The sequence below is a fragment of the Taudactylus pleione genome, unplaced genomic scaffold (assembly GCF_031769625.1).
Source record: "Taudactylus pleione unplaced genomic scaffold, aTauple2 ptg000183l, whole genome shotgun sequence".
In the NCBI taxonomy this organism is placed as follows: Eukaryota; Metazoa; Chordata; class Amphibia; order Anura; family Myobatrachidae; genus Taudactylus; species Taudactylus pleione.
The window spans coordinates 5,475,563-5,499,426 of NW_028284585.1; the positions used below are offsets into that span (position 1 = coordinate 5,475,563).

General features: G+C 40.5%; 1 long non-coding RNA gene across 1 annotated transcript in view; it reads left to right on the top strand.

The window, feature by feature from the left end:
- LOC148519762 (uncharacterized) overlaps window positions 1-13,850 on the top strand; it is a 28,787-nt gene extending 14,937 nt beyond the window's left edge. Inside the window, exons 2-3 of the long non-coding RNA XR_015878910.1 lie at window positions 8,438-8,575; window positions 13,768-13,850. This is a non-coding gene — a long non-coding RNA (uncharacterized LOC148519762). The remainder of the gene's footprint in view (window positions 1-8,437; window positions 8,576-13,767) is intronic.
- The last annotated feature ends 10,014 nt before the right edge of the window (window positions 13,851-23,864 follow it).

Here is a 23,864-nt window from a genome sequence, read left to right on the forward strand (position 1 = left end):
TGATGTTGGCTTTCTGATAAATAAAACTTTTTCTATGCTTTCAAGTCAGGTGAGTGCGCTCAATATGTTTCTATGTTTTTGGCGCTACAAAGCCAGTTTGAGCCTGCGACTTCAGCAACTTTGACACAAAAACGTGTGTGGACCCTTTTGCTAATATATATATATATATATATATATATATGGGTAATTTTATATGGAACCGCCATATTGGTCTCCCAACAACCAAGAACCTTTACCCCAATAAAAGGGCTAGACAAAGGATTAATGTTGCCAATATACAACAGGTGGTGTTCTATTATTAACTGAAGTAAGCTTTTTATGTATATGTCTTTGTCTTTTACATTTTAAGCAAAATACATTTGCAATAATGTACACTAATAGCTGTTGTACTACTCTCTGGGTGCCTCTGGTGCAAGGGTCTCATTATAGGACCTGTCTGTATAAAGTCCTACCATCTACTCATTGAAGATACCATCCCCTTCATTCCACTACCACAACGGGAGCACTCCAAAGTGTGGGGATTCATTTTATATACAAAATAAGTACCAGTATTGGACTCTTTAAGGATTACAATTTTCAATTTTTTTTTATATATGTGGCGTTGTCTGGACATTTTTGTGTATATATATATACAATACTGTGCAAAAGTTTTACGCAGGTGTGGAAGAAATGCTGCACAGTAAGAAAGCTTTCAAAAATAGAAGTGTTAATAGTTTATTTTTTATCAATTAACAACATGCAAAGAGAATGAACAGAAGAGAAATCTAAATCAAATCAGTATTTGGTGTGACCACCCTCAGCCTTCAAAACAGCATCAATTCTTCTAGGTATACTCGCACCCAGTTTTTGAAGGAACTCGGCAGACAGGTTGTTCCAAACATCTTCTAGAACTAATCACTGATATTCTGTGGATGTAGGCTTGCTCATATACTTCTGTCTCATCATGTAATCCCAGACAGACTCGATGATGTTGAGTTCATGGCTCTGTGGAGGCCATATGATCCCTTCAAGTACTCCTTGTTCTTCTTTACACTGAAGATAGTTCTTAATGACATTGGCTGACATTGGGGATCATTGTCCTGCTATGGAATAAATTTGGACCCAATCAGATCCCTCCCTGGTACTGCATGATGGATATGTACCTGTGTGTAAATCCCAGCATTGAGCACACTATTAACCCTGACCAAATCTTCAACTCCATTTGCTAAAATGAAGCCCCAAACTGCAAGGGACCTCCACAATGCTTCACTGTTGCCTGCAGACACTCATTATTGTACAAAACAGGCACAGATTCCTAAAAGCTCATCAGATTCATGCTGCTAGGGGAAGAAAATCATGTAAACCATCACAGTCAAACACCGCCTTAGACCCAGTGGCTTGTAGGGATGTACTGCAGCTCAAACAACATTGCTTAGGTAAATAAAAATGAGACAATTGTGGGCAAAAAAAGCACAGTAGCTATACCACTAGTCAGTGGAAGACGGTTCTTTTCACAGAAGAATTGAAGTTTGAGGTGTTTGGGTCCGAGAGGCGCAAGTTTGTTCATCGTGTAACAGACGAGCACATGCTTTCTGCTTGCATTTTGCCCACAGTCAATCATGGAGGAGTTTCCATTATGGTTTGAGGATGATTTTGAGCTGGTGCAGGTGGTGACTTCATAATAATTGAAGGAATCATGGACTCCAAACAATACCACAACATCCTGGTGCACCATTCCACCCCTTCTGGCACCCGCCTTATTGGTTGTGGTTTTGCACTACAGCAAGGTAATGACTGAAAACATACCTCCAGTCTTTGTAAAATGTTAAAAAAAAACAAAGGCAACAGATACTGAAGAACATGGTTTGGCCACCCCAGGGTCCTGATTGCAAACCAATTGAACTCCTTTGGGATCATCTGGACAGGTGTGTTCGAGACATGCAAATAACCTTTTGGAGTTGCTACAAGACAAGTGGGCTGCCATCAGAACTGAAACTTTAAACAAGTTGATAGACAGAATGCCCAGCATTTGCATTGCTGTGATCACCGCTAAGTGTGGATACTTTGGGCTCAATCCAATTAGGTGGGAATGGCGAGTAGCGAGTTTGTTTCTTGAAACTCACACACTTCGCAGCGAAGCACACTCCTGAGAATTCTAAAATCCAATTAAAAATGCCTATTCGCACTACTCGCAGAGGAGGGGTGCAAATTGACTGCCAAATGAGATTTGCGATAAATGCATGAAAATGTGAGGAGACCATCCTGAAACCCCCAAAATGGACCGTACAGAAGGCTGTTTGTGGGCCTTAGGAAGGTACTGTAGGTTTTTAAATTGTGTCAAATGGCTGATTTGTGTTTTTTTTTAAATGCAAGGAAATTATTAAAAAAAATTTTCTTTTAATCTCAAATTATTTTGATGATTTTTCAGCCTAATGATGGCTTGCTTTACTGATAGTGACAGCTCTTTGGATCTTATATTGAGAGTTGACAGCAACTGATTCCAAATGCAAATGTCACACCTAGAATCAACTCCAGACCTTTTACCTGTTTAATTGATAATGAAATAACGAGGGAATAGCCCACACCTGTCCATGAAATAGCTTTTGAGTTGATAGTCCCATTACTTTTGGCCCCTTAAAAAGTGGGAGGCACATATAGAAACCGTTGTAATTCCTACACCGTTCACCTGATTTGGATGTAATTACCCTCAAATTAAATCTGAAAGTCTACAGTTAAAGTACATCTTGTTTGTTACATTTCAAAGCCATTGTGGTGAATAGAGGCTAAAATATGAAAATTCTGTCAATGTCCCAATATTTATGGACCTGACTGTATATATATATATATATATATATATATATATATATACATTGTTAAATCACTCACAATAATACATAAATAATGGCTTTTAAAGGCAAGGCAGTCAACAAACATAGGCCTGATTCAGAGCCGCTCATAAGCGGCCACTCGGTCGCTCCGAGCGATGTTCGCACAACTGCACATGCTTATGGGTCATAATGCGCATGCGCCAACCAGTCAGTGCGATCGGAAATCAAGCACTCACAAAATAGCGAGTGCCTGCTAATTTTAGTGACAGGATGAGGCGTTTGTGGGTGGTAACAGGGGAAGGTGCTTGAAAACGGGGAGTGGAGATCCGAACGCAGGCGTGCCAAACGGTCAAAACGGGCATTTTAAGGGTGTGCATAATTAACAAAGCAGCGTCATCGACCACGTCACTTGGTTGTTTCTTAGCCTGAACTGTTCGCATGATTGCGGTAGGATAAACCTACCACAAGCACTGCGAGCAGATCAGATGCCATTCGATGTACTCGATTAATCTAATAAATAGCGGAGATGACGTATGATGCGAGCGGCCAGGGGGCGTCTTCACAAAATAGCGAGCGCATGTTTCGTTTGCTCGCTCAGACATAGAGGCGTCAACAGACCGCAAAGAGCGAGCACTCAATTTAAATAGCCATCCCCTTTCTCTGACCGAGCGAGCGCAAATAGCGTCCGGCTCTGAATCAGGCCCATAGTTTCTATCATACTACCAAAAAGGCAGCTGACACAGCTTAATATAAATGAGCTTGCACAGGGGTGCATGAGAAAGCTGTGATCACAATAAGGCTAATTAAAAATTAACCAAATAAACTAAATCATATATATATATATATATATATATATATATAGATCAGCAGCATAAACAAACAGTGCACTCAGAGACTTGTGATGAAAATAAAATGTGTCACATGTAGTGAAAAAGCAGTACCAACGTTTTGGGGCACTTCCGCCCCTTTGTCAAGGTGTAAAAAAGTTAAAATATACTAACATAACTTATATAAGTGAAGAAGCCTGCCAGTGAAATCTGCACAGACTTGGGGAGTCCACGTCTGACTTCTGCCCTGTCTCCAACGAATGACATTGCGGCACCGGTAGCATCTGAAAACCATAGCAACCAAGACGCTGGACAGATCACCGCGAGTACACTGAAGGATTGAGGAAAAACAATACTGAGGGAAGAAAGTGAATCTAACCCCTCACCCAGTGAATGTAGTGAAAAACAAGAAAAGCATAGTCACCTTAAGAAAAATATATACTATATCGAATATAATAGTATGTGACAGTATGAAAAAAAGTCAGAATATAATAACAATATGTTTGTAACAATGAAGGGTATCCGGAATAAATATATATTGTAATAAACACTATAAATTGAAACACATGCCATATAGATAATAATTATTCATGTTCCACAGTCTAATTTTGAAGATCTAAACAATTATGTATTTAGATAAATGTATAAAACGCCCCATTTTTAAAATATTTAAACCTACCCTGTGTATAATATAATAAAGTGCACTGTTTATGTTAAAAAACTGAAAAGAAATAATCTGTGACCTTAATTTCACCATGGAGCCTATATAAATCTATAATACAAATGAACATCTTAACCGACCACATTATATCTCATCTGTGTATAAAAATTAATACTATAAATGTGTGGAAGTTTTATGTGTTCAAAGTGACGTCATCTACTGGCTTAATCAAAACATCATGTATGTGTTCTAAAACAGCACAGTAGAAGTTTAGCTGTTTGTTTATAATTAGTGCCGACCCTATATGTGTTTAAAAATGTCCAATACATATTATAGTAATGAGCATGGACATGACCATTTAACTATTATGAACTTTTTAAATATAGACTTCGCTGACAACATACAATGACGAAAAAATATGGTTATGAAAAAATTACAGCAGAACATCACTTAAAAACATTCCACTGGATTTATTCATTAAGACCATGTGGATTAAAGGTATTAATTAAAAAAATCCCACTGGCTTTCATTTGTAGTAATCTCCATGCTCGATCCCTTCCTCTGATTTTTAGGAACATGGTCAATAATTTGGTGTTTCAGTTCCCCAGTTTGTGGCCTTTCTCTGCAAAGTGTCTTACCACTGGTTGTTCCGATGGTTTTCCTTGTAGCGTTGATTTGATGGCTGACCTGTGTAAGGCCATCCTTTCCGGGTAAATTGGGATTCTACATTCAGGATTGCTGTTCGTGTATCATTACACCATACAGGATTTTGTTTTACCAAGGCACCGCACATGTATTTTATAATCAACTACCATAATTAGTTTTTTCACACTAATTGAACTGTGTGTTTATTTGTTCAGTCACGATTTTGGCCTCCTTCCTCACCTTTTTTGAAAGGGGATGTCTGAGGCTTCTATGCATACTGATTTTACTGGACTATCAGAGGTAGTTTTACCACTGGGAGAAATATTATCTTTCTCGGATGCAGAAGTGAACAGTATTTTATTTACTGGTAATTTAGAAACCACAGCTGGAGAGGAAAGCATCGAACAATTGACAGCCCAGCTCCTACGCCTTAAGAAAAGAGAGGTAGATTTCTACCTGCATGGAGTGACACTATCCGATTATTATCGGGAGAAAAAAAATACCCCGCGGGTTCAGGATCAAAAACATCCCAACTATAGGGAGATACAATCCTACGTTTTGCAGAAGGTGGGCTTCCATCCTTAATAGATGCTTTTTTGATCTAATTCTCCTGGTCATTGAGGAGTCAGCCAGAGAATTAGCTCTGGCCACGGAAAATATTGCTAAATTTGAATCTTGCCGTTTCAGTCAGCTGCAACCTGAGGTGTCTACAGACATATTATCCAAACTGACAACACAGGTAGAACAATACAGAATTGATTTGATTAAATTAAAAAAATCCAAGCTTCAAACGGTCAATCGCGATTATGCGGAACTGAAGGTATACAGCTGGGTCAACAATAGGGGCCCCACAACTGATAGGAGGCCACGTTATAGACCCCGCAGGTTCCCATTGGAAACTGATTCCTCTGCTGGAGCGATCTCCTCTAGTGATCAGGAATGTGCTACAGAGCCAAAAAAACCAGTACAGCGTCCCCCTTTAGGGCTACGCACGTGGGCCAGGACAGATCCATCTACAGATTCAAAACCCGTCCCAGAGGGCAGTGGGCAAGGATGATCAAAAAGAATATACAAAAGGAAGATGTAGTCTTCAACTTGTCCTCAAGGGCAATGACTTCTGATGAAATAACAGTTTTAAATAAAGGCTTGTCCTTTGTCCCTACTCAAGATTTTGACACGTTCACCAGTAAAGTTGACTTATACAAATTCACTAGGAAGATTAAACTCAAGGAGTGTTATGGTGATACAGATGATCAGGAACATCTACCTCCTTCATACATCAAAAAATCTAAATTTGATCCAAAATCGATTAATCCTGCTATTAAGTACTTCCACAACAGAATGGAAGAATATATGGATACTGTTTCTGGCAATACACATCCAACACAAGTGGCTGTTCGCATATCCAATCTATCCAATGCTGAAAAAACAGCACTCCAAAATCTCAGCAACTACAAAGACATCATGATCCGCCCTGCGGACAAGGGTGGGGGAATCGTTGTGCAAGATCTGGATATGTACAAGTCAGAATTGTATAACCAACTATCAGATCAAGAGGTGTATCAACAGTTAACAGGTGACCCTACACAAACATTTAAAAAAGAGATGGACAACATACTGTCGGCTGCGTTGCAAAATCAGATCATCTCTAAGAAAACTTTTGAGAGTTTAGTTCAGGATTGGCCGAGGATACCTGTATTATACAGTATCCCTAAATTACATAAAAACGCTATCAACCCACCTGGCAGACCGATAATTGCTGCCAGGGACTCATTGTACTATACTGTATCACAGTATTTAGATTACCTACTCCAACCTGTGGTACAAGCAGAAGCCACTATCTTAAAGGACACAACATCCTTCATTCTAAAACTACAAGAGCTTTCGCCATTAACTACCAAACATCTTATGTGTACAATGGATGTGACGAGCCTGTACACTTCCATACCCCATCAGAAGTGCATCGAGGCGATCCGACGGATCCTTATGAATAATCCAGCTTACTCTGGCCCAGACGTCACGTTTTTCCTCACCCTACTAGAATTAACTTTAACTAGAAATTATTATTTGTTTGATAATAAGTACTTTTTACAAAGATCCGGCTGTGCCATGGGGTCATGCGTGGCTCCTAGCTTCGCTAACCTGTACATGTGTGAAGTTGAAAGGGACCTGTTTTTTCATCTCCTGAGATTCAAGGATTCATTACCGCATATTTACGGTATATCGACGATATTTTCATTCAATGGACAGGCACTAAGGAGTCATTTACACAAACTATGGAAGACATCAATTCTGCCGACTGTCCCATCAAATTCACTTTTGACAGTAACTTTGAATCTATGCACTTTCTGGATGTAGCTGTGTCAGTCAATCAGAAATTAGAAATTTGTACAACGATCTATTTTAAAGCCACACACAGGAACACGTTATTGCAAGCAGGTAGCTTTTATCCACCAGCGCTCAAAAAAGGATTACCGTTTTCACAGTTCCTCCGTATCATACGGATTTGTAGTGACCCAACTGATGCCAGTCAACAAATTGACAAGATGCTAATTAAATTCTTGTCTAGAGGATATAGTCCCACACTGCTTAAAACAGCGAAAGCGAAAGCTCTTAACGTTTCCAGAATGGCAGCTCTCAAAAAGGTAAAAAGAACTTCAAAATGTTCTAAAATATTATGGGTCCAGGATTTTTCCAACAAATCACGGGACCTGATACAAACCACTAAATCAGTATGGCCTATTTTGATGACGGAATCCTCTCTGAAGATGCTTCAAGGAACTAAGATAACCCCTGCTTTCAACAGGGGTCGTAACATTAAAGACCAGATTGTGCATAATGACATTTCACAACATAAATCACAAACCCCTGTACATTTTCTTACTAGAAAGCCAGGCAATTATAAATGCACAGGCTGTATCACTTGCAGTCATTTAGAAACTGGCAACACTTTTGTTCATCCCCACTCTGGCCTCAAATTATACATCAGATATGCCTTAACACGTACGAGCCGTTTTGTGGTGTACTACATATGTTGCCCATGTGGTCTTTTGTACATTGGCAAGACCACTAGGCAACTTAAAGAACACATGGCTTTACATCGTTTGAGTATCAGAGCTGCCCTAGAGGTTAAAGAAGTTGATCAGCCCATGGCTAAACATTTCAGGGAGTTTAAGCATAGATTATTCACACTCCATTGCAAAATGATAGACTGGATTCCACCAAACATCAGAGGAGGCGACAGAGGACGTGTCCTCCTACAGCATGAATCACGTTGGATTCATAATCTTCAAACACTCCATCCTGGCGGCCTCAATGAAATGAATTCATGCACTTGCTTTCTATAACCATTTTTTTCTCCCCTGTGTTTTTCTTTCCTCTCATTTTACACTTTGTTCATTCTGCTGGTGATTTTTTGATCACCTACAATTTTTGTCTTTTATTAGTCCAGTCTTTCTCTTTATGCTTGATACGTTATTTGTTTACATGTCACCTAGGTGATGGGTCACACACTGGTGTACACGCCCCCTCGTGATGATGATGGCGCTGGCGCTTTGGCGCTACCAGTGACGTCATCGGTCTCCAGACGGGACGATACAGCATGGTGCAGGCACACAGGGTGAACACTATTTAAGGTATGTTACAATGTTGACTTTTCATGTCTTGATAAAAGTGAATGTCACTGAAACGTTGGCAACTAGCAACAGTCTTGCTGTGATTTCTTTCAAGTTGTGAAGTCTCTGAGTGCCTCCCGTTATCCCCTGGCTATTCTTGCTCACTGCAATAGGGAAAGGCAGGGGAGCCATACTTACCTTTAGTGCGAGTGCCGGGTCCATTGGGATTATATATATATATATATATATATATATATATTAGGGGTGAGCGGGTTTGGTTTTACTCGGATTTACTCGGATCTTTAAACGGCATTTTATTGGCTATCGCCTATCATGTGTTTTGGATAGCCAATATAATAAATCTGAATTTGCGGTAAAGTGGCGATATGAACCGAGTAAAACCGAGCCTGCACATCCCTAATATATATATATATATATATATATATATATATATACAGATCAGCAGCATAAACAAACAGTGGCACTCAGAGACCTGTGATGAAAATAAAAACGTGTCACATGTAGTGAAAAAGCAGTACCCACATTTTGGGCCACTTCCGCCCCTTTGTCAAGGTGTAAAAAAGTTAAAATATACTAACATAATTTATATAAGTGAAGAAGCCCGCCAGTGATATCTGCACCTAGACTCGGGGAATCCACGTCTGACTTCTGTCCTGTCTCCAACGAGTGACATTGCGTCACCGGCCACATCTAAAAACCATAGCAACCAAGACGCTGGACAGATCACCATGAGTACCCTGAAGGATAGAGGAAAAACAATACTGAGGGAAGAAAGTGAATCTAACCCCTCACACAGTGAATGTAGTGAAAAACAAGAAAAGCATAGTCACCTTAAGAAAAATATATACTATATCGAATATAATAGTATGTGACAGTATGAAAAAAAGTCAGACTATAATAACAATATGTTTGTAACAATGAAGGGTATCCGGAATAAATATATATTGTAATAAACACTATCAATTGAAACACATGCAACATAGTTAATAATTATTCATATTCCACAGTCTAATTTTGAAGATCTAAACAATTATGTATTTAGATAAATGTATAAAACGCCCCATTTTTAAAATATTTAAACCTACCCTGTGTATAATATAATAAAGTGCACTGTTTATGTTAAAAAACTGTGAAAAGAAATAATCTGTGACCTTAATTTCACCATGGAGCCTATATAAATCTATAATATAAATGAACATCTTAACCGACCACATTATATCTCATCTGTGTATAAAAATTAATACTATAAATGTGAGGAAGTTTTATGTGTTCAAAGTGACGTCATCTACTGGCTTAATCAAAACGTCATGTATGTGTTCTAAAACAGCACAGTAGAAGTTTAGCTGCTTGTTTATAATTAGTGCCGACTCTATATGTGTTTAAAAATGTTCAATACATATTATAGTAATGAGCATGGACATGACCATTTAACTATTATGAACTTTTTAAATATAGACTTCGCTGACAACATACAATGACGAAAAAATATGGTTATGAAAAAATTACAGCAGAACATCGCTTAAAAACATTCCACTGGATTTATTCATTAAGACCATGTGGATTAAAGGTATTAATTAAAAAAATCCCACCGGCTTTCATTTGTAGTAATCTCGACGCTCGATCCCCTCCTCTGATTTTTAGGAACATGGTCAATAATTTGGTGTTTCAGTTCCCCAGTTTGTGGCCTTTCTCTGCAAAGTGTCTTACCACTGGTTGTTCAGATGGTTTTCCTTGTAGCGCTGATTTGATGGCTGACCTGTGTAAGGCCATCCTTTCCAGGTACATTGGGATTCTACATTCAGGATTGCTGTTCGTGTATCATTACACCATACAGGATTTTGTTTTACCAAGGCACCGCACATGTATTTTATCATCAAGTACCATAATTAGTTTTTTCACACTAATTGAACTGTGTGTTTATTTGTTCAGTCACGATTTTGGCCTCCTTCCTCACCTTTTTTGAAAGGGGATGTCTGAGGCTTCTATGCATACTGATTTTACTGGACTATCAGAGGTAGTTTTACCACTGGGAGAAATATTATCTTTCTCGGATGCAGAAGTGAACAGTATTTTATTTACTGGTAATTTAGAAACCACAGCTGGAGAGGAAAGCATCGAACAATTGACAGCCCAGCTCCTACGCCTTAAGAAAAGAGAGGTAGATTTCTACCTACACGTGGTGACACTATCCTATTATTATCGGGAGAAAAAAATACCCCGCGGGTTCAGGATCAGAAACATCCCAACTATAGGGAGATACAATCCTACGTTTTGCAGAAGGTGGGCTTCCATCCTTAATAGATGCTTTTTTGATCTAATTCTCCTGGTCATTGAGGAGTCAGCCAGAGAATTAGCTCTGGCCACGGAAAATATTGCTAAATTTGAATCTTGCCGTTTCAGTCAGCTGCAACCTGAGGTGTCTACAGACATATTATCCAAACTGACAACACAGGTAGAACAATACAGAATTGATTTGATTAAATTAAAAAAATCCAAGCTTCAAACGGTCAATCGCGATTATGCAGAACTGAAGGTATACAATAGGGGCCCCACAACTGATAGGAGGCCACGTTATAGACCCCACAGGTTCCCATTGGAAACTGATTCCTCTGCTGGAGCGATCTCCTCTAGTGATCAGGAATGTGCTACAGAGCCAAAAAAATCAGTACACCCCTTTAGGGGTACGCACATGGGCCAGGACAGATCCATCTACAGATTCAAAACCCGTCCCAGAGGGCAGTGGGCAAGGATGATCAAAAAGAATATACAAAAGGAAGATGTAGTCTTCAACTTGTCCTCAAGGGCACTGACTTCTGATGAAATAACAGTTTTAAACAAAGGCTTGTCCTTTGTCCCTACTCAAGATTTTGACACATTCACCAGTAAAGTTGACTTATACAAATTCACTAGGAAGATTAAACTCAAGGAGTGTTATGGTGATACAGATGATCAGGAACATCTACCTCCTTCATACATCAAAAAATCTAAATTTGATCCAAAATCGATTAATCCTGCTATTAAGTACTTCCATAACAGAATGGAAGAATATATGGATACACTTTCTTGCAATACACATCCAACACAAGTGGCTGTTCGCATATCCAATCTATCCAATGCTGAGAAAACAGCACTCCAAAATCTCAGCAAGTACAAAAACATCATGATCCGCCCTGCGGACAAGGGTGGGGGAATCGTTGTGCAAGATATGGATATGTACAAGTCAGAATTGTATAACCAACTATCAGATCAAGAGGTGTATCAACAGTTAACAGGTGACCCTACACAAACATTTAAAAAAGAGATGGACAACATACTGTCGGCTGCGTTGCAAAATCAGATCATCTCTAAGAAAACTTTTGAGAGTTTAGTTCAGGATTGGCCGAGGATACCTGTATTATACAGTATCCCTAAATTACATAAAAACGCTATCAACCCACCTGGCAGACCGATAATTGCTGCCAGGGACTCATTGTACTATACTGTATCACAGTATTTAGATTACCTACTCCAACCTGTGGTACAAGCAGAAGCCACTATCTTAAAGGACACAACATCCTTCATTCTCAAACTACAAGAGCTTTCGCCATTAACTACCAAACATCTTATGTGTACAATGGATGTGACAAGCCTGTACACTTCCATACCCCATCAGAAGGGCATCGAGGCGATCCGACGGATCCTTATGAATAATCCAGCTTACTCTGGCCCAGACATCATGTTTTTCCTCACCCTACTAGAATTAACTTTAACTAGAAATTATTATTTGTTTGATAATAAGTACTTTTACAAAGATCCGGCTGTGCCATGGGGTCATGCGTGGCTCCTAGCTTCACTAACCTGTACATGTGGGAAGTTGAAAGGGACCTGTTTTTTCATCTCCTGAGATTCAAGGATGCATTACAGCATATTTACGGTATATCGACGATATTTTCATTCAATGGACAGGCACTAAGGAGTCATTTACACAAACTATGGAAGACATCAATTCTGCCGACTGTCCCATCAAATTCACTTTTGAAAGTAACTTTGAATCTATACACTTTCTGGATGTAGCTGTGTCAGTCAATCAGAAATTAGAAATTTGTACAACGATCTATTTTAAAGCCACACACCGGAACACGTTATTGCAAGCAGGTAGCTTTCATCCACCAGCGCTCAAAAAAGGATTACCGTTTTCACAGTTCCTCCGTATCATACGGATTTGTAGTGACCCAACTGATGCCAGTCAACAAATTGACAAGATGCTAATTAAATTCTTGTCTAGAGGATATAGTCCCACACTGCTTAAAACAGCGAATGCCAAAGCTCTTAACATTTCCAGAATGGCAGCTCTCAAAAAGGTAAAAAGAACTTCAAAATGTTCTAAAATATTATGGGTCCAGGATTTTTCCAACAAATCACGGGACCTGATACAAACCACTAAATCAGTATGGCCTATTTTGATGACGGATTCCTCTCTGAAGATGCTTCAAGATACTAAGATATCCCCTGCTTTCAACAGGGGTCGTAACATTAAAGACCAGATTGTGCATAATGACATTTCACAACATAAATCACAAACCCCTGTACATTTTCTTACTAGAAAGCCAGGCAATTATAAATGCACAGGCTGTATCACTTGCAGTCATTTAGAAACTGGCAACACTTTTGTTCATCCCAACTCCGGCCGCAAATTATACATCAGATATGCCTTAACATGTACGAGCCGTTTTGTGGTGTACTACATACGTTGCCCATGTGGTCTTTTGTACATTGGCAAGACCACTAGGCAACTTAAAGAACACATGGCTTTACATCGTTCGAGTATCAGAGCTGCCCTAGAGGGTAAAGAAGTCGATCAGCCCATGGCTAAACATTTTAGGGAGTTTAAGCATAGATTATCCACACTCCGTTGCAAAATGATAGACTGGATTCCACCAAACATCAGAGGTGGCGACAGAGGACGTGTCCTCCTACAGCATGAATCACGTTGGATTCATAATCTTCAAACACTCCATCCTGGCGGCCTCAATGAAATGAATTCATGCACTTGCTTTCTATAACCATTTTTTTCTCCCCTGTGTTTTTCTTTCCTCTCATTTTACACTTTGTTCATTCTGCTGGTGATTTTTTGATCACCTACAATATTTGTCTTTTATTAGTCCAGTCTTTCTCTTTATGCTTGATACGTTATTTGTTTACATGTCACCTAGGTGATGGGTCACACACTGGTATACACGCCCACTCGTGATGATAATGGCGCTTTGGCGCTACCAGTGACGTCATCGGACTCCAGACAGGACAGTACAGCATGGTGCAGACACACAGGGTGAACACTATTTAAGGTATGTTACAATGTTGACTTTTCATGTCTTGATAAAAGTGAATGTCACTGAAACGTTGGCAACTAGCAACAGTCTTGCTGTGATTTCTTTCAAGTTGTGAAGTCTCTGAGTGCCTCCCTTTATCCCCTGGCTATTCTTGCTCACTGCAATAGGGAAATGCAGTGGAGCCATACTTACCTTTAGTGCGAGTGCCGGGTCCATTGGGATTCTATATATATATATATATATATATATATATTAGGGGTGAGCAGGTTCGGTTTTATTCGGATTTACTGGAATCTTCAAACGGCATTTTATTGGCTATCGCCTATCATGTGTTTTGGATAGCCAATATAATAAATCCGAATTTGTGGTAAAGTGGCGATAAGAACCGAGTAAAACCGAGCCTGCACATTCCTAATATATATATAGATATAGATAGATATATATATATATTAGGGGTGAGCGGGTTCGGATTTCTGAAATCCGACCCCCCCGAGCCCCCCCGTTCCGAGTCAGATCCGAGTCAGGCTCGACTTTTCCCGCCTGACTCGGATCTGAAATCGAGGCAAAACGTCATCATCCCGCCTTCCGGGTCTCGTGGGTTTTGGATCCTATATAAGGTACCCGCGTCGGCGCCATTTTCTCACTCGGCTGTGGACAGTGAAGAGGGAGGGTGGGAGTTAGGGCTGGCTGGGCTGTGTAGTGTAGTGTAGTGTAGTGCAGAGTAGTGTTGTGCTGTGCTGTGCTGCGCTGTGCTGCTGTTGTCCACTACTTCAAAGTCCATAGGGGCTGGCTGTGTTGTGCTGTGCTGCTGTTGTTAATAGGGGCTGTGTCCACTACTTCAAAGTCCATAGGGGCTGGCTGGACTGTGTTGTGCAGTCAGTTCTCTATAGGGGCTGTGTCCACTCCAAAGTCCTGTGCAGTGTCCCAGTCATAAAGGGGTGCTGTAGTGTTGTCCAGGGGGTGCTCTGTCCATCAGGGGTGCTCCCCCCAAGTGCTAAAAAAATAATATTTTTTCTGTGTTTGTGAATTGTGTGCGCAGTAGCCACACGTGCATCAACAAAGTAGTGCCAAGCGTGCGCCTGTGTCATAAGTAAAGGGCCGGCTGGCTTGACCGTTAAAGGGTGCTGTAACCCCCAAAGTACACTACAGTCCAAACCCCAAAAAAAAATATTTTCTGTGTTTGTGAATTGTGTGCACAGTAGCCGCACGTGCATCAACAAAGTAGTGCCAAGCGTGCGCCTGTGTCATAAGTAAAGGGCCAGCTGGCTTGACCGTTAAAGGGTGCAGTAACCCCCAAAGTACACTCCAGTCCAAACCAAAAAAAAAAAATATTTCTGTGTTTGTGAATTGTGTGCGCAGTAGCCGCTCGTGCATCAACAAAGTAGTGCCAAGTGTGCGCCTGTGTCATAAGTAAAGGGCCAGCTGGCTTGACCGTTAAATGGTGCTGTAACCCCCAGAGTACACTCCAAACCAAATAAAAAAATATTTTCTGTGTTTGTGAATTGTGTGCGCAGTAGCCGCACGTGCATCAACAAAGTAGTGCCTAGCGTGCGCCTGTGTCATAAGTAAAGGGCCGGCTGGCTTGACCGTTAAAGGGTGCTGTAACCCCCAAAGTACACTCCAAACCAAAAAAATATATATTTTCTGTGTTTGTGAATTGTGTGCACTGTGGCTGCACGTGCATCAACAAAGGAGCAGCGCCAAGCGTGCGCCTGTGTCCCATAAGTAAAGAGCCGGCTGGCTCATTTCTTAAAGGGTGGTGTAACCCACAAAGTGCTCTACTCTCCAGCAAAAATAAAAAAATATTTTCTGTGTTTGTGTGCGCTTTAGCCGCACGTATATATCAATATAACATAAATGGAGGACCAAACTTTCTCTGATAAAAATAAAATAGGGAAAGATCAAGAACCACTTCCTCCTAGTGCTGTTGCTGCTGCTGTTGTTCATCATCGCAGAGAGGAAGTAGGAACACCACCACTTTTACTAAACATTTGACCCTCCAACAGTCCCTAGCGATGAGGATGAAGTACGACAGCAGTCATCCTGAAGCAAAACGTATAACTGAGGCCTTGACTGCTATGTTGGTGTTAGACGTGGGTCCGGTATCCGCCATTAGTGCAGTGGGATTTAGACAATTGATGGAGGTAGTGTGTCCCCGGTTCCAAATCCCGTCTAGATTCCACCTGCATCCTCAAAGCAGCAGCGACAAGCGTGCGTCTGTCTGTTAAAGGGTGGTGTAACCCTCAAAGTGCTCCAAAAAATAAAAAATATTTTTTTTATGTGTTTGTGACTTGTGTGCGATGTAGCCGCACGTGCAGCAACACAGTAGCAGCGCCAAGCGTGCGCCTGTGTCATAAGTCAAGGGCCGGTTTGGACATCTGGTCCGGACTGAAGGACGTGCCAACAATTTCAGACAAGTCTACTGTCACTGCATATGATACTGTCCTCAAAGCAGCAGCAACAAGCGTGCGTCTGTCTGTTAAAGGGTGGTGTAACCCTCAAAGTGCGCTCCACAAACAATTAAAAAAAATCTTATTTTTTTTTCTGTCTTTGTGAAATGTGTGGGCTGTAGCCGCACCTGCATCCTTAAAGCAGCAGCGACAAGCGTGCGTCTGTCTGTTAAAGGGTGGTGTAACCCTCAACGTGTGCTCCACAAACAATAAAAATATTCTTCTTTTTTTTTCTGTCTTTGTGAAATGTGTGGGCTGTAGCCGCACCCGCATCCTTAAAGCAGCAGCGACAAGCGTGCGTCTGTCTGTTAAAGGGTGGTGTAACCCTCAAAGTGCGCTCCACAAACAATAAAAAAATTCTTTTTTTTTCTGTCTTTGTGAATTGTGTGGGCTGTAGCCGCACTTGCATCCTCAAAGCAGCAGCGACAAGCGTGCGTCTGTCTGTTAAAGGGTGGTGAAGCCCTCAAAGTGCTCCAAAAAATAAAAAATATTTTTTTATGTGTTTGTGACGTGTGTGGGCTGTAGCCGCACGTGCAGTAACACAGTAGCAGCGCCAAGCGTGCGCCTGTGTCATAAGTCAAGGGCCGGTTTGGACATCTGGTCCGGACTGAAGGACATGCCAACAATTTCTGACAAGTCTACTGTCACTGCATATGATACTGTCCTCAAAGCAGCAGCGACAAGCGTGCGTCTGTCTGTTAAAGGGTGGTGTAACCCTCAAAGTGCGCTCCACAAACAATTTAAAAATTCTTATTTTTTTTTCTGTCTTTGTGAAATGTGTGGGCTGTAGCTGCACCTGCATCCTTAAAGCAGCAGCGACAAGCGTGCGTCTGTCTGTTAAAGGGTGGTGTAACCCTCAAAGTGCGCTCCACAAACAATAAAAAAATTCTTATTTTTTTTTCTGTCTTTGTGAAATGTGTGGGCTGTAGCCGCACCTGCATCTTTAAAGCAGCAGCGACAAGTGTGCATCTGTCTGTTAAAGGGTGGTGTAACCCTCAAAGTGCGCTCCACAAACAATAAAAAAATTCTTATTTTTTTTTCTGTCTTTGTGAAATGTGTGGGCTGTAGCCGCACCTGCATCCTTAAAGCAGCAGCGACAAGCGTGTGTCTGTCTGTGAAAGGGTGGTGACACCCTCAAAGTGTGCTCCACAAACAATAAAAATATTCTTCTTTTTTTTTCTGTCTTTGTGAAATGTGTGGGCTGTAGCCGCACCTGCATCCTTAAAGCAGCAGCGACAAGCATGCGATTGCCTGTTAAAGGATTACATCGGTGACAGCATCCAAGTAGGCATGTCAGACAGTCCGTACCTGTACTGGCAGGAAAAAGAAGCAATTTGGAGGTCCCTGTACAAACTGGCTCTATTTTACCTGAGTTGCCCCCCCTCCAGTGTGTACTCCGAAAGAGTGTTTAGTGCAGCCGGGAACCTTGTCAGCAAAAGGCGTAAATGTGGAGAAGATGATGTTCATAAAATGAATTATCAACTCTTCCAGGGAGACCAGCCTCCAGAACGTACAGAGGGACCTGTGGTTGTGGATTCCAGTGGGGACGAATTAATACTCTGTGAGGATGAGGATGTACACAACACTGAAGAGGGTGAGGAATCAGAGGATGAGGACGACATCTTGCCTCCGTAGAGCCAGTTTGTGCAGGGACAGATTAATTGCCAGCTTGTTTTGTGGGGGCCCAAACGAACCAATCATTTCAGCCACAGTCGTGTGGCAGACCCTGGCGCTGAAATGTTTGGTTTGTTAAAGTGTGCATGTCCTGTTTATACAACATAAGGGTGGGTGGGAGGACAAATGCACCTCTTTTTTTTCTTTGAATTATGTACTGTTTGGGGCCTAGTGTTTCAAACTGCCATCCTGTCTGCCACTGCAGTGTCACTCCTAGATGGACCACGTGTTTGTGCCGCCCACTCGTATCTCTTTGCATAGTCATCCAGCTACCTCGGTGCAACCTTTTGGATATAAAAACACTATTGTGAGGTGTGAGGTGTTCAGAATAGACTGGAAATGAGTGGAAATTAAGGTTATTGAGGTTAATAATAGCATAGGAGCAGAAAAACCCACAAATTCTGTGATTTTAGCTGTTTTTATGCTTTTTTAAAAAAAATACAGATCCAAAACACAAAACCCAGAACCCAAAACACGGAAGGGTGGTTTTGGCAAAACCAATCCAGATCCAAAACACAAAGAAAGATCCAGATCCAAAACCAAAACACGAAAAGTGGCCGGTGCACACCCCTAATATATATATATATATATATATATATATATAGATCAGCAGCATAAACAAACAGTGGCACTCAGAGACTTGTGATGAAAATAAAACGTGTCACATGTAGTGAAAAAGCAGTACCAACATTTCGGGGCACTTCCGCCCCTTTGTCAAGGTGTAAAAAAGTTAAAATATACTAACATAATTTATATAAGTGAAGAAGCCCGCCAGTGATATCTGCACCTAGACTCGGGGAATCCACGTCTGACTTCTGTCCTGTCTCCAACGAGTGACATTGCGGCACCGGCAACATCTGAAAACCATAGCAACCAAGACGCTGGACAGATCACCATGAGTACCCTGAAGGATAGAGGAAAACAATACTGATGGAAGAAAGTGAATCTAACCCCTCACGCAGTGAATGTAGTGAAAAACAAGAAAAGCATAGTCACCTTAAGAAAAATATATACTATATCGAATATAATAGTATGTGACAGTATGAAAAAAAGTCAGACTATAATAACAATATGTTTGTAACAATGAAGGGTATCTGAAATAAATATATATTGTAATAAACACTAATAAATTGAAACACATGCAATATAGATAATAATTATTCATATTCCACAGTCTAATTTTGAAGATCTAAACAATTATGTATTTAGATAAATGTATAAAACGCCCCATTTTTAAAATATTTAAACCTACCCTGTGTATAATATAATAAAGTGCACTGTTTATGTTAAAAAACTGTGAAAAGATATAATCTGTGACCTTAATTTCACCATGGAGCCTATATAAATCTATAATACAAATGAACATCTTAACCGACCACATTATATCTCATCTGTGTATAAAAATTAATACTATAAATGTGAGGAAATTTTATGTGTTCAAAGTGACGTCATCTACTGGCTTAATCAAAACGTCATGTATGTGTTCTCAAACAGCACAGTAGAAGTTTAGCTGCTTGTTTATAATTAGTGCCGACCCTATATGTGTTTAAAAATGTCCAATACATATTATAGTAATGAGCATGGACATGACCATTTAACTATTATGAACTTTTTAAATATAGACTTCGCTGACAACATACAATGACGAAAAAATATGGTTATGAAAAAATTACAGCAGAACATCACTTAAAAACATTCCACTGGATTTATTCATTAAGGCCATGTGGATTAAAGGTATTAATTAAAAAAATCCCACCAGCTTTCATTTGTAGTAATCTCCATGCTCGATCCCCTCCTCTGATTTTTAGGAACATGGTCAATAATTTGGTGTTTCAGTTCCCCCAGTTTGTGGCCTTTCTCTGCAAAGTGTCTTACCACTGGTTGTTCCGATGGTTTTCCTTGTAGCGCTGATTTGATGGCTGACCTGTGTAAGGCCATCCTTTCTCTTGCCATCCTAATAGATTTTCCCATATAGGCAAGTCCACAAGGGCACGTGATCAAATAGATAATGTGTGTTGATGCACATGTTTAATCCTATAGATCATTTTGGAAGTCGGATGATGAAATGTTGTTCCAGTAACCATATTGTTGCAGGTGGTGCATTTTAGACATTAATAACAACCATTAACTCTGCTTAAAAAAGGGGTTGTTTTGGAGGATATAGAGGGGATAGCATGTCCTTCTCGGTAAAAATCCGTGATATCCGTGTGAACCACTATGGGGCATATTCAATTTGGGGCGAAAAGCAATAATCCTGCACCTGCAACGTTTTTCCTGCAGGTGCAGGATTTTTGGTATTCAATTAGGTGCATATTTTTTTCTTTGAGCCCCGGGAGTTTTTTGTTCTCGCATCTCCAGAGCAAGTGTGATTTTTTCTAAAATAATTAATTCTAGGAAAAATCAGTGGGACTTGCTCTGGGACCCTGGCGGCACCCACCCTGAGGACTAATTAAGCAATTGGAAGTTTCCAATTTCCTTAATTAGTCCTTAATTACTTACCTTCTGCAGCGCTGTCTTCTGCATCTAGCGTTGGAAACCAGGTCTTCTGCAGCAGGGTGAGTATGTGTGTTGATGTACATGTTTAATCCTATAGATCCTTTTGGAAGTCGGATGATGAAATGTTGTTCCAGTAACCATATTGTTGCAGGTGGTGCATTTTAGACATTTATAACAACCAGGTGCTCTGCTTAAAAAAAGAGGTTGTTTTGGAGGATATAGAGGGGATAGCATGTCCTTCTCAGTCAAAATCCGTGATATCCGTGTGAACCACTATGGGACATATTCAATTGGGGGCGAGAAAAGCAAAAATCCCACACCTGCGAGGTTTTTCCTGCAGGTGCAGGATTTTTGCTATTCAATTAGGTGCATGTTTTTTTCTTTGAGCCCCGGGAGTTTTTTATTCTCGCACCTCCAGAGCAAGTGTGATTTTTTCTAAAATAATTAATTCTAGGAAAAATCAGTGGGACTTGCTCTGGGACCCTGGCGGCACCCATCCTGAGGACTAATTAAGCAATTGGAAGTGTCTGATTTCCTTAATTAGTCCTTAATTACTTACCTTCTGCAGTGCTGTCTTCTGCATCCAGCGTTGGAAGCCGGGTCTTCTGCAGCAAGGTGAGAATGTGTGTTGTTGTACATGTTTCACCCTATAGATCCTTTTGGAAGTCGGATGATGAAATGTTGTTCCAGTAACCATATTGTTGCAGGTGGTGCATTTTAGACATTTTTAAAAACCAGGGGCTCTGCTTAAAAAGGGGTTGCTTTGGAGGATATAGGGATATTGAGGGGAGAGTATGTCCTTCTCAATCAAAATCTTGAACCACTATGGGGCATATTCAACTGGGGGCAAGAAAAGCAAAAATCCCACACCTGCAAGGTTTTTCCTGCAGGTGCAGAATTTTTGCTATTCAATTTGGTGCGTGTTTTTTTCTTTGAGCCTCGGGAGTTTTTTATTCTCGCACCTCCAGAGCAAGTGTGAGTTTTTCTTAAATCATTAATTCTAGGAAAAATCAGTGTGACTTGCTCTGGTATCACGACGGCACCCACCCTGAGGACTAATTAAGCAATTGGAAGTTTCCAATTTCCTTAATTAGTCCTTAATTACTTACCTTCTGCAGCGCTGTCTTCTGCATCCAACATTGGAAGCTGGGTCTTCTGCAGCAGGGTGAGTATGTCAGTGTGTGTGAGTGTTTGTTATTGTTTGTAAGTGTGTATGAGTGTTGTGTGTGTGACCCCTGGAGTGTGTGGCCCCCTGCCGTGTCTGTGTTTTCCCCCCAGAATGGGCGCTGGGAGAACTACATCTCCTAGCAACCCCCGGGACTCCCAGCAACCCCCTCTCCAGTGAGAAGATATTGGGGAGGCCACCGGGTAGCGCGGAGACCACTGGAGACCCCCGGGCAGGTAAGTGCATGATTTCTTTTAATTTTTTGTTATGCGGCGTGGGGTTTTCAGAGCTGATAACCTCACAACCACTTTTTTTAAGTTGGATACCACGAGTAATCCAAATTTGGGCACTAGAGGCTAAACCTCGCACCCAATTGAATATGCGACTATGTCTTTAATATTTCTCCCTCTTGTGTGACAGATTAGAGGTCGTTTATTTTTAAAATAGGGCAACTTTCTATCAGTAGAGACAATTGACCATAAAGCATTTGTTGCTCTCAGAATCACATGACTTGATGTACTATACTGATTGACAAAGGGTATCACTGGATCTTGTTTTATGTCATAGGATCTCAACAGTTTTTCTCTCGGTACATTCAATATCTCCTTTCTATTTGTGATCATATCCCCTTTCCCAGAATTTAGAGATCACTCCATCCAGGGCTGGCTCAAGCTTGGACCGATCATTAGTGATCCTCGCAACTCTTATTAACTGTATTCTAGGTAACCCTCTTTTAAGAGCCCTTGGTTGATGACTATTAGATCCAAATAATGTGCTTTTATCCATGGGTTTAGAATATATACCAGTGTGGAATTTATCACCATCTATTCTAAAGTCACTTGTACATCCAAATAATTAAGTGAAACTTCACTCATTTGAAAGGTCACTTTTATGGGAGAGTTCCTTTAATTTATATTGTGGATCAAGTTTTTCAATTTCTACATTCCTCCAGTCCGAATATGCTAAAATGTGTATAGAAATTTCAGGATCAGAGAAGAACATAATTATCCGTTGCACATCTTCTGGTTTGGCAATAGAATTTGCCATAAAATAAAAAGACATTCCTAATCAAGGTAAGTTCTAGAAGTTTAAGGAACAATTCTAAATCCAGAATGTCCATGTGTTCTTTGACTAGGAATTCCCTCATAGTTTCCAATCCCTGTTGATGGGGGATACTTGTGTATAGACTGCATATTATTATTATTATTATTATTATTATGCTTTATTTATATGGTGCCACAAGTGTTCCGCAGTGCCTTACATAGTACATAGAACTAATAGGTGAACAAGAAACAAGTAACTTACAGTACATTAAAGTGCAGGACAAGGCCACGATTCATATACATTGCTGCAACAGTGATTAAACTACTCACAATAAGCAGCAGGGAGTTATCAGTCACGTGTTAGGTGCCCTTATGGGGAGTAAAGAGTAGAAGAAAATGTAAAGAGAAGCACATGAGGGAAGAGGTCCCTGCTCGTGAGAGCTTACATTCTAAAGGGCATATGTCAAGAACATACATTATAGTGCCTTCAGGAACTGTATTGATGACATTAGTGCAGTTCAAAAAACTTGTCATATCTTTGATGAATCCCTCTTGTTTTATAATCAGTGGTTGAATAATATATAAAATGATGAATATTGGCTGGAAAATGGAATTATGGGCCAAAATAATTGGTCTGCCTGGAGGTTTTACAACATTCTTATGTAATTTGGGGACTGTAAATAAGACAGGTACCACTGAAAATTCCAGCTTTAAAGCTTGACAAAGCTTCTTAGTTAAATGGCCATTTTCACAAGCCTCATCTAACACCATGTCCAGTTTCTTTTTATACTCCACCGATGGGTCTGATGGTAGACATTGATATGTATCTTTAAGATTTAATATTGCAATACCACCCCCTTATTGGCAGGGTGGATTACAATGTCCCGTTATGAGCTTAGTTGCTTGAGCACTTTCCATATGGATCTGAACAAATTGTAGTTTCTAGTAGTAGAGGCTGCCGAGTATTTAATTACTGACTCATTTAGGAGGCTCACAAAGTTGGAGTATTGAGGGTCAAAATTCGATGTATGTCGGGAATTGAGAAAAGCTTGATGTGGAGAGGTTGTTGTACTGGGTTCTAGTGTCAGGAAATATTCTTGGAACCGTAATTTCCGTGCAAAGCAATGCAAATATATTTGTCAAGTTAATTCT